Source organism: Phoxinus phoxinus, assembly GCF_949152265.1.
Source record: "Phoxinus phoxinus genome assembly, chromosome: 5".
Taxonomy (NCBI): Eukaryota; Metazoa; Chordata; class Actinopteri; order Cypriniformes; family Leuciscidae; genus Phoxinus; species Phoxinus phoxinus.
Genome location: NC_136880.1, coordinates 11,842,739 through 11,854,571, shown reverse-complemented (window position 1 = coordinate 11,854,571; position 11,833 = coordinate 11,842,739). Strand labels below are relative to the sequence as shown.

At 35.7% G+C, this 11,833-nt stretch overlaps 1 long non-coding RNA gene across 1 annotated transcript; it reads left to right on the top strand.

Moving 5' to 3' along the window:
• Positions 1-204: 204 nt before the first annotated feature.
• On the top strand, positions 205-813 carry LOC306999610. Its single transcript, XR_013797883.1, has 3 exons — positions 205-397; positions 496-689; positions 762-813. It is a non-coding gene; the product is annotated as an uncharacterized lncRNA (long non-coding RNA).
• Positions 814-11,833: the final 11,020 nt, after the last annotated feature.

Below are 11,833 nucleotides of genomic sequence, written 5' to 3'. Positions count from 1 at the left end.
GAGAGTGGGCAAGAGCAAAACAAAGCAAAGAAAAGAAAAATAGAAGACACAGAGGAAGAAAACATACCTGAGGAAAAAGAAGAGGACAAAACAACTCAGGGAGGAAACTATACTGTTCTGGAAAACCAAGCAGAAGAAAGAGAAAGTGAAGAGGAGCTAACGGTTGCTGAAAGTGGGCAAGAGCAAAACAAAGAAAAGAAAGATAGAAGATACAGAGGAAGAAAACATACCTGAGGAAAAAGAAGAGGACAAAACAACTCAGGGAGGAAACTATACTGTTCTGGGAAGGCTGTCAGTGCCAGGCACCAAAAGAAAGTACACTGTAACCCAAGATGAACTGAAAAGAAGAATCACGGCAGAAAACATGTCTAATAATATGTTAAGAAGCTTGATTAGGGTTTGTATATGCTCTATATAAACCGTATAGCTATTAGCTATACTTTTAATTTAGAGCAAAACATTTATAAAACAGTAACATATTGGTTTTACCTATAGGTCCGTAAAGAGGATCTCCCTGAGGAGCTCAGAGAACAACGCCCAATTAAAGCAAAGACAAAGATCAGCATCTTCTCTGCTCTCAGTGAAGGGGAGGCCACAGATTTGGCCCAGGAGCTGGGAGCCATGCTTGGGCGACATGTAAACATAGACATGATGGCAAGTGTTCCCAGTGCTGAGGCAGACGTTGCCAAGTAAGTTGCTTTCCACATCTAGAATTTTTTAACTTGCATCCTGCTTACATATCTGTCCATTGATATTTACAGGAATACACTCTGCACCCTCCAGCGCTTGCTAAGGGAAAAACTGGGAGAGGAAAAAACCTTTTAGTCTGCTGACCCATACACTTGGACCACGAGTGCTAGATATTGTCATCTCATTTTTAATCAGTCAGTTAAAGTAGGTTTCACTGAGCCATTCAGAACACATTCAGACAGCTGAGTAATATAAAACAGTCATGGTTTATTTAGCTTTTTTTTTTTTGAAATACAATTTTCAGATTTCAGATGTTTTACAACAGTGCATGTAAAAATATATACAGTAAAATAAACAAAACCAAAAAACAGCAGCCTCCTTCACTTAATTTCTCATATGCACACTTGCATGTAGCAAGTTCATTTTAAATGTATATTTTACATTGTCACAGTGCCTTGGGTTGTTTTTTCATATCTACATTCATTTTTAGAATTTAGTTTGTCGTCTCTTGAAATTCTTTCCATACTTTCGTTTCATGTTTTTTGCTCTGTGTGGAAACAATGGTCTTATCTTTCTCGTCAAGTCTGTAGTTACTGCTGGAAATGCTGCTGCCGTTCTAGTCATGCTGGCATTTGTGACACTGTCATGCAGGTTTTTAATTTGCTGGCTAATGTGCTGAGGAATTGTCTGCCATTTCTGCACACTCTCCAGTATTTCATTTAGCTTCTGCACTTCAGTTTTAGAGTGGTTTGCTGCTGTGTTCACATTTAACTGCATTGACGTGTCTTCTTGCCACAAAGTAGGTACAGCTCTTGTTAAGATGACATCAAATAATTCACATGCCAGTAGAAGGCAAGCACATTTCTCATTGTATGAGAATGTACAACAGGTGCATTGAAATGTCATCGCAGAAGTGTGGTAAATTCTCTCAAGACATACACTTTGTACATCTACCTCTTTTGTGTCAAAGCACAGAATGGAGTAGAGCTTATTTTGCTTAAGTACACTAGCATGTGCATTTATTTGATGATCCAAAGAAGGAAATTTTTGAGAGTCATATTTACTCAGTAAATCAGTAACTACCAGGTGTTTACAGCGATGTCCTCTGATTCCTATTGGGCAGCTACACTCAAAAAAATAAATTGTTGAATGAACATGATTTAATCGTATCACCCATTATGCATCTAAGCAAGATTTGAATATTTTATTTGAACACAATATTGGTTTGTAAATTGAACATGATTGTAATATGTCAATGCAACTTCTTTACAACTAATTGAATCAACATGTTTGTATTGTGTTAGACTAATCAAATGTATTCTCATTCACTCAAAGCACAGGAAAGCAGAATCACCAAAGGAGAAAATCTAATTTTTTAAGTCACCATTATGGAGATCAGTGTGTGTTTTAGTTGGGCTCTTCACCCTTAAATTATTAACTTTAAACTTTGTTTGGCTGCTGTACATAAGTTATAACAGCCAGATGAACAAATAGGAACGGTGATCTGATGGTGTTGGTTGTGTATTAACATAACCATTATTTCACAATCATTTAACCTGAATCACTGAACTCATATAGAGTCCAATTTATGATTTAGGTTTATTTTATTAATTTGAGCTGCATAATATGTTTAGCCTTTTCAATGAAATTAAATTATCAAATCAATAAAAATAAAAAATATATATACACATTTCTTTTTTCGGCACACACAGACATCAAGATTTAACGTATGAATCTCAGCAATGGTGAGAAACAAATCACTTCTGATCATGAGCTCATTATTTATTCATGCAGCAATGCATGATGGGAGCTATGAATGAGTTTTGATTGGTGCAACACAGAATGCACTGCAACATGCTTTATAAATGTCACCATAGTTGAGATTCATACACTGATTCTTGATGTCTGTGTGTGCCTAAAGAGAAATGTGTTTATGTATATATTTATTTTTATTGATTTGATCATTTTAATTTCATTGAAAAGGCTAAAACTATTATGCAGCTAAAATTAATAAATTAAACCTAACTCAAAATTGGACTCTATATGAGTTCAGTAATTCAGGTTAAATGATTGTGAAATAATGGTTATGTTAATACACAACCAACACCATCAGATCACCGTTCCTATTTGTTCATCTGGCTGTTATAACTTAAGTACAGCAGCCAAACAAAACTTAAAGTTAATAATTTAAGGGTGAAGAGCCCAACTAAAACACACACTGATCTCCATAATGGTAACTTAAGAATTAGATTTTCTCCTTTGGTGATTCTGCTTTCCTGTGCTTTGAGTGAATGAGAATACATTTGATTAGTCTAACACAATACAAACATGTTGATTCAATTAGTTGCAAAGAAGTTGCATTGACATATTACAATCATGTTCAATTTACAAACCAATATTGTGTTCAAATAAAATATTCAAATCTTGCTTAGATGCATAATGGGTGATACGATTAAATCATGTTCATTCAACAATTTATTTTTTTGAGTGTACAAAAACTTTCAGATGGACAAACTTTGTAGGATAGACCAGGGGTTTGTTCTGATGGAACTTCATAAAGGTATGTGTCATTGGATATAAGTTTAATGCTATCTTGCCAACCTTTTTCCACCAATCTAGAGGCAGACTTAAGTATTTCTTCTGACTTCAAAGAGGTATTTTTCATTCTTCCAACTGCCTGCAAATCGTGAATGACCTGGAAGTATCCATCTGTCTTCTTGATGAGAATGCTGATAAGATCATCCAGTCTACGGTTCCTAATGCCACCCAAAAACTGATATTTTAGGCGATGGAAAAATCTAATTGGACAAGCAAAGAAAAACAATACGTTTTAATTTGATTATGTTCGTTTTTTCTTTTGATATAACTACATTCCAAATGCTTGTGATTCTATTACATTAATTTGCATTAGTTCAACATCAAGTTTCATTTCAAATATTACCTTTCAACAAGATTGTTTGTATCGGAGTCAGCATGGTTGTAGCACCGTCCATAGTCAGACCATGTGTGTCCTATTTCCAGCCAGTGATCCTTGAAGTATGAGCAAAGAGCTGGGAAATCTTCAAACCTCTTGAGGAATTGCTCAGCAGTTGACTTAAAATCTTGATGCTATTTTAACAAAAAATAAAATAAAAATAGGTGATTTAATGTTTACTTTAAAATAGTTATATAAATAGTAATAGTACAAAATTGAATTGTTGATTTTACGCACTGTTGCACAAAGCTTCATCTTTCTGACGAAGGAGATTATTTCTGTTCTAACATCAGTATTTGATGGCCCACTGACTCCAGAGTCTGTCTTTGAAAGCCAGCGCACAACAGCCTGAAAACAGAGACAATAAATAACTTTGGTATTGGTACATTTTCCAAATATAAAGAATACATAAATCTGTATGCATACATACTTGCATAACATGATACCAGCAAAGCAAGATATCTGACTCTGCACAGCAAAAACTCCAGTGTTCACAGAAAACACTCCAGTGTTAAATTAACACTCCTGGGAGTTTATATGAGTCCACACTCAAGAGTGTAAAGTGTTAAAATATGAGTGTTAAATGAACACTCAAGAGTGTTAAAGTTAATGAGATAATTAAGTTCATAATTGAGTGATGATTGAGCATTAGTGATGAACACCTGATGTTAACAAGCAGAATCACTGAAGGACACAATCTCAAATTGTAAGCCACCATTATGGAGATCAGTGTTTGCTTTAGTTTGGCTCTTGACCCTTATATTATTTACTTAGAATTTTGTGTGCCTGCTGTTATTATAACAGACAGATGAACAAAGAAAAAAAGTGATCTCTTGGTTATATTATGACAATCATAATATGAGCTTGATTACTGAACCCTTATTTAGACTTAGATATAAATAGTTAATTACAGCATAACTGTGATTCTACATAAATATCCAGAATTTTTGACAAATAAATATAGAATAATTTATTTTAAAGTTTTTTTGAAAAAAAAAATCTTTATTTTAGGCACACACAGACATCAAGATTCAGTCTATGCATCTCAACAATGGTGATGAGCAAAATATTCAATTAGGAAAAGGAAATGACTTAAAATACAATTCAGATCATAATTTATTAATTCTGCAATGCATGATGGGAGCCATTAATGAGTTGATTGGTGGCAGCCGCTGCAACATGCTTTATTATTGTCACCATTGTTGAGATTCACAGGCTGATTATTGATGTCTGTGTTTCTAAATAAAGTGATTTAAAAGTTTCTTGATCAGAACAATGTTTATTAAATATTTTGGATTATAAATACTGAAAATCATATGCTTTAGAATCAGAGAGCTGCTGTATTTACAAGTTACTATCTAAATATGTTTTGTTTATTTCAGATCACAATATGTTTGTCAAAACATAACCGAGACCATCAGATCACATTTTATCTTTGTTCATCTGACTGTTACTAATCAGTAACATCAGACAAGCAAAAGTTGAAGTTAATAATATAAGGGTCAAGAGCCCAACTAAAGCAAACACTGATCTCCATAATGGTGGCTTACAATTTGTGATTTTCTCCTTCTGTGATTCTGCTTGTTAACATCAGGTGTCTTCAATAATGCTCAATCATCACTCAATTATTAACTTTATTATCTCATTAACTTTAACACTCTTGAGTGTTCATTTAACACTCATATTTTAACACTTTACACTCTTGAGTGTGGACTCATATACACTCCCAGGAGTGTTAATTTAACACTGGAGTTTTTGCTGTGTGGGAAGACTTTCTTCAAGGCATTAATCTCACACATATCCTTATCCACCATAAAGCACCTAGAGGAAATAAAATAGCATACAAGAAGGATGAAGAAACAATAGCCATGTTAACTAATATATATATATATACATTCTCTGAAAACAAGTCTTTTAAATCTTATGCAGTGTTTTTCTTGTGGATGTTGTCACATTAATGCATGACCAATGTGGTGTAGTCAATTCAATAGTTCACAAAGACGAAGATAATCCAAACAATTGCTATTTAATCCAGGAAGATGAAGAGTACACGCACACAAAGGGTAACATATACAATCACTGACCAGGTGCTGAACAGAACAGGGAGACTTTATAAGGGGACTAATAAGGGGAACAGAAGCAGGTGCGAATGGTTAAGTAATAGGGAGACACAATGAGGGAAAATTAACTGAACTAGACATGACAGAAACTAAAAGAAGACATAAAAAAAGTTCATAACCATGTACAGATGTACAATACCATGGTAAGTACATGTAACATATGTAACAAGGACACTGTAAAATAAAGTGTTACCGAGTACATTTTTGGCAAGGCAGTGATATCTCGGGCCAGACCAATGCTTCTACTACATTTAAACAAACTAAAAACTAAAATATACATACCTTGGTGCAGCAGGACACACTCTCCTTAACTGCTGCAAAGCTATCTCTAGTGTTGCCTCTTTCTCATTGTCTGTTACTATAAAAGCGACTGGAACTCCATGGCCATAGTCATTTCTTATAGCCAGGGTATAAAGTGGAAACTTATACTGGTTGACGCAATGAGTAGCATCCAAAAATATAACGTTCTTTCCATGTCTGTGTAGATTCTCTCTCATGTTGGGAGTCTGAAGGATAATTATGAGATCCTTTTCATTGGAAAAAGGCTGAAAAAAAACAACATTGTCCTTAAGGGTACTGGTCAATAACTTGGCTGAACTAACAGCATCATCTTTATGCAAGTGGCTTCGGCGTACCAAGCATGTACGTATATTCTCAATGTCCTTTGGAGTGACAAAGTACTGACGGTTGTTCAAGTCTGTGTGTCCTTGAGATCTGGACCATTTGTGGGCTTCCAGTAGAATGATATCTGGCTTGACACCCAATGAGATCCATTCTTCAATTTGTTTGACCAAATCTTGACACACTGTTTGAAAGTGTCCTTCTTGTTCACAAGTTGCGTTGTGCCCATTGTGCTCTTTGCTGGTGCGTTGTACAATGATTTTGTGGCTCAGCCAATCACTTTTAACCCTAAATGATGTGTAAGCTATACATCCTGAGCTCTTGTAACTTCCATCAACAGGGTTCCCTGACCGGATACAGTAGAAAATGTAGTACCCTTTATCCTTGTCCTTTTTACTTGCAGAATTTGTGTTTCTAAAATTTGTCAAGATTTTAAGTTGTTCTTGAATGAACATCTCATGGTTTTCTTCTTTTTTCAGGACATGCACATCAACTGTAATATTTCTGTTTTTTCCTCGTTGTCTCTCTTCACGCAACACTGTTTTCATAATGAAATCCTCCATTTCTCTTTACAATCTGGGGAGAAAAATATTTATTAACTCTAGGGTTGTTGTCTCAGGATGAAGCTCTTAGTAACAAATAATAATAATAATAATAATAATAATAAGAAGAAGAAGAAGAAGATGAAGAAGAAGATGAAGAAACTATCACCAATTAATATATTCGGTAACACTTTACAATAAGGTTCATTAGTTTACTACATTAGTTAACATTAACAAATAATGAACTGCACTTATACAGCATTTATTCATCTTTGTTAATGTTAATTTCAACATTTACTAATACTTTATTAAAATCTTGTTAACATGAGTTAATGCACTGTGAACTAACATGAACTAACAATGAACAGCTTTATTCATATTAACTAACATTAACAAAGATTAATAAATACTGTAACAAATGTATTCCTCATTGTTAGTTCATGTTAGTTAATAAATTAAAACTAATGTTTAATAAATGAACCTCATTGTAAAGTGTTACCATATATTCTTAAGATAGTGTAACCTCTATTATTATTAGAGTAAATATAACTCAATGATGTTCCCAGGCCAACACTGCAAATGCTCTACATAATATTTGAATTTCATTCATAACACCCTGGGTCAGCACAAGATAATGAGTTATAATAATTATTATTACTATTATTATTATTGTGACATAGTGTTAGATTGCTGTTTGTCTTATATTAAATATTGTATTATTAGTATTATTAGTATTATTGGCGGTTATTCATCGTTCTGAGTTTCACCTGTCCTACACTGTAAAAAATAAAACATAGATTTCATTTAAATTTAATTAATTAAAATGAGGCAACAGATTACAAGCAATATTATTAATTAAATTTTACAAATTAGAATTGAGTAATAATTAATCAAATTAATTCCTTAAATGTTAACCATTTAAAATGAGTAAAATTTACAAAATATATGTTATTGCCAACATTGAAGACACCTGATGTTAACAAGCAGAATCACTAAAGGAGAAAACCATAATTAAAGTCACCATTATGGAGATGAGTGTGTGTTTTAGTTGGGCTCTTGACCCTTAAAATAATAACTTTAAGTTTTGTGTGGCTGCTGTACATGAGTTATAACAGCCAGATGAACAAAAAGAAATGTTGATCTGATGGTGTTGGTTGTGTTTCATAATTTCACAATCATTTGACTTGAATCACTGATCTCATGTAGAGTCCAATTTATGAGTTAAATTTATTTTATTAATTCTAGCTGCATAATATTATTATCTTTTTCAATGGAATCCAAATGATCAAATTAATAATAATAAAAAATATATCTGTTTTTTTTTTAGGCGCACACAGACATCAAGATTTAGCGTATGAATCTCAGCAATGGTGACAACCTCTGAGCTCATTATTTATTCATGCAGCAATACATGATGGGAGCCATGAATGAGTTGTGATTGGTACAAACCAGAATGCACTGCAACATGCTTTATAAATGTCACCATTGTTGAGATGCACAGGCTGATTCATGATGTCTGTTTGTTTGTTTATTGTACAAGAGAAACTTTTTAGAAATTATTTGAATTACATTGTAAAAGATAAAAATATTAAGGTGTACAAGGCCAGTACTTCTATAGTTAACAAAGTTAACTTAAGTCACAAATTGTACTCCATTTGAGTTCAGTGATTCAGGTCAAATGATTGTGAAATAATGATTATGTTAAAACACAACCAACACCATCAGATCACCGTTTGTTCATCTGGCTGTTATAACTCATGTACAGCAGCCAAACAAAAACTTAAAGTTAATAATTTAAGGGTGAAGAGCCCAACTAAAACACACACTCATCTCCATAATGGTGACTTTAATTATGGTTTTCTCCTTCAGTGATTCTGCTTGTTAACATCAGGTGTCTTCAATGTTGGCAATAACATATATTTTGTAAAATTTACTCATTTTAAATGGTTAACATTTAAGGAATTAATTTGATTAATTATTACTCAATTCTAATTTGTAAAATTTAATTAATAATATTGCTTGTAATCTGTTGCCTCATTTTAATTAATTAAATTTAAATTAAATCTATGTTTTATTTTTTACAGTGTAACATTTAAGGAATTAATTTGATTAATTATTACTCAATTCTAATTTGTAAAATTTAATTAATAATATTGCTTGTAATCTGTTGCCTCATTTTTATTAATTAAATATAAATAACATCTATGTTTTATTTTTTACAGTGTAACATTTAAGGAATTAATTTGATTAATTATTACTCAATTCTAATTTGTAAAATTTAATTAATAATATTGCTTGTAATCTGTTGCCTCATTTTAATTAATTAAATATAAATGAAATCTATGTTTTATTTTTTACAGTGTATGTGACTTTGCCAAAGCTGTCATCATTTGAATGCTTGGCCTTCACGTGTGAAAAATCCATCCCACTTACAACCATCCTCATATACCGACCACCTAAACCACACCCATGTTTTATTTCTGAATTAACTGAGTTACTTTTGTCAGTGTGCACCACATCAAACAATGTGGAAATTCTTGGAGACTTTAATGTCCATGTTAATTCTCCCACAAGTCTATACACTACAGAACTACTACAACTTCTTGATACACTCAATCTCAGACAACTCGTGACAGTCCCTACCCATACAAAAGGGCATACATTGGACCTCATTATAACAAATTTTCCTGTTAATAATGTTCATGTACATGATTTATGCATATCTGATCACTATGCCATATCATTAGACTTTTCATTCTTAACCTCACTCAATAAGCCTAAACACAAAATCTGCTTTCGTAAAACAAAAGAAATTAACCCTGAACACCTGTCTTATGACCTAGAAAATCTGGCCACATCCGTTCATCACTCTGCTACTGACGCGCTTGTAGACCATTACAACACTGGACTGCGAGAGATACTTGATGCCCATGCGCCCCTCAAGACACGGACTGTAACATTTACACGCTCTGCTCCGTGGTACAATGGTGCGCTGCGTAGACAGAAGGCGGCTGGGAGGGTCCTTGAGAGGCGCTACGTTGCCTCTGGGCTGACTGTCCATAAAACTGCTTATAGAGAGCACCAAAGATCATATTCCAAATCACTCAGTCAGGCACGGTCACAATACTATTCCAACATCATTAACAACAATCCGGGAAATTCAAAACAGCTCTTTAAAACAATAAATTATCTTCTCAGTCCACCTGCCCCGAGGCAAAATAACAGTACTGACGACCAATGCAATAAATTCCTTGATTCATTCACCACAAAAATAATTACCATCCGCTCTAACCTAACACCCGGTAATGCCATTTCATCCATCCCCCCAACCTCAGCACCAATATTCTCTCATTTCATTCTCCCCACACACAGACAGGTTGAGACTCTCATACACAGCATGAGACCCTCAACGTGCTCATCGGACCCCTTTCCCACTGCCCTGATAAAATCAAATACGACTTTCTTAAGCCCTCTCATCACTATTATCATAAACTCTTCCCTGCAAACTGGTCATCTTTCAATCTCTCTGAAAACTGCACTCATCAACCCTCGGCTTAAGAAACCCTCCCTTGATCCTGATATTTTATCAAACTACCGGCCCATTTCTAACCTTCCATTTCTCTCCAAAGTCATTGAAAAAGTAATTGTCACCCAAATCCATAACCACCTTCAATCACACAGTCTTTATGAAAAATTCCAGTCTGGTTTTCGCTCCGCCCATAGCACAGAGACAGCCCTGGTCAGGGTCACAAACGATCTGCTTGTGGCTGCTGACCAGGGCTCTCCATCCCTCCTCCTGCTCTTGGACCTCTCAGCCGCCTTCGACACTGTTGACCACATCATCCTCCTCCACCGTCTGCAACACTTTATTGGCATTTCACACACAGCATTACAATGGTTTCGGTCCTACCTGACTGATAGAGTTGAGTATGTGGCCCTGGGGGGAGCCAGGTCAAGGCCCCACACAGTTACATGTGGAGTGCCTCAGGGTTCGGTCCTTGGCCCCACTCTATTCTCCATTTACATGCTCCCCTTGGGCCACATCATCAGCAGGCATGGAGTTGCTTTCCACTGCTATGCTGATGATACTCAGCTCTATGTCAGGTTGGACCCCACATCTTCCGCATCATCACTCTCCACTTTATCTGTCTGCTTGGAGGAGACAAAGGCATGGATGACTGACAACTTCCTTCAGTTAAACAGCTCCAAAACTGAAGGTCTCCTCATTGGGACCCCACACCAACTCCGATCCTCCCCCTTGACCGTTTACTCATTTGCTGGCCACGAAATTCCTCTCACATCCTCTATAACAAACCTGGGAGTTCGATTTGACCCACACCTATCATTTAACACCCACATCCAACTTATCTGTAAGACTGCATTCTTTCACCTCCGGAACATCTCCAAACTCCGCCCCTCCCTCTCTCTTTCTGATGCAGAGAAGCTGGTTCATGCCTTTGTCTCCTCCAGGCTCGACTACTGTAATGCACTCCTCATCGGGATCCCTGGCAGGAGCCTGCAGAGACTGCAGAGTATTCAAAACTGCGCTGCCAGGGTCCTGATGGGGGTGCGCAAATTTGAGCACATCACACCCATCCTCCATAAACTTCACTGGCTTCCTGTTAGGTTCAGGATTGAGTATAAGATCTGTCTCCTGGCCTATCAGTGTGTCTATGGCAGCGCACCATTATACCTCAAAGAACTCATAAATAGACACAACCCAACCCGACATCTCCGTTCCTCTGACAACCACAAACTCCAGGTCCCCAAGTCCAAACTCTGCACTATGGGAGATAGGGCCTTCCAGGCGGCTGCGCCTCGACTGTGGAATGCCCTCCCCAACAATTTGAGGGCGCCACAGCCTATAGAGGTTTTTAAAAACAAAC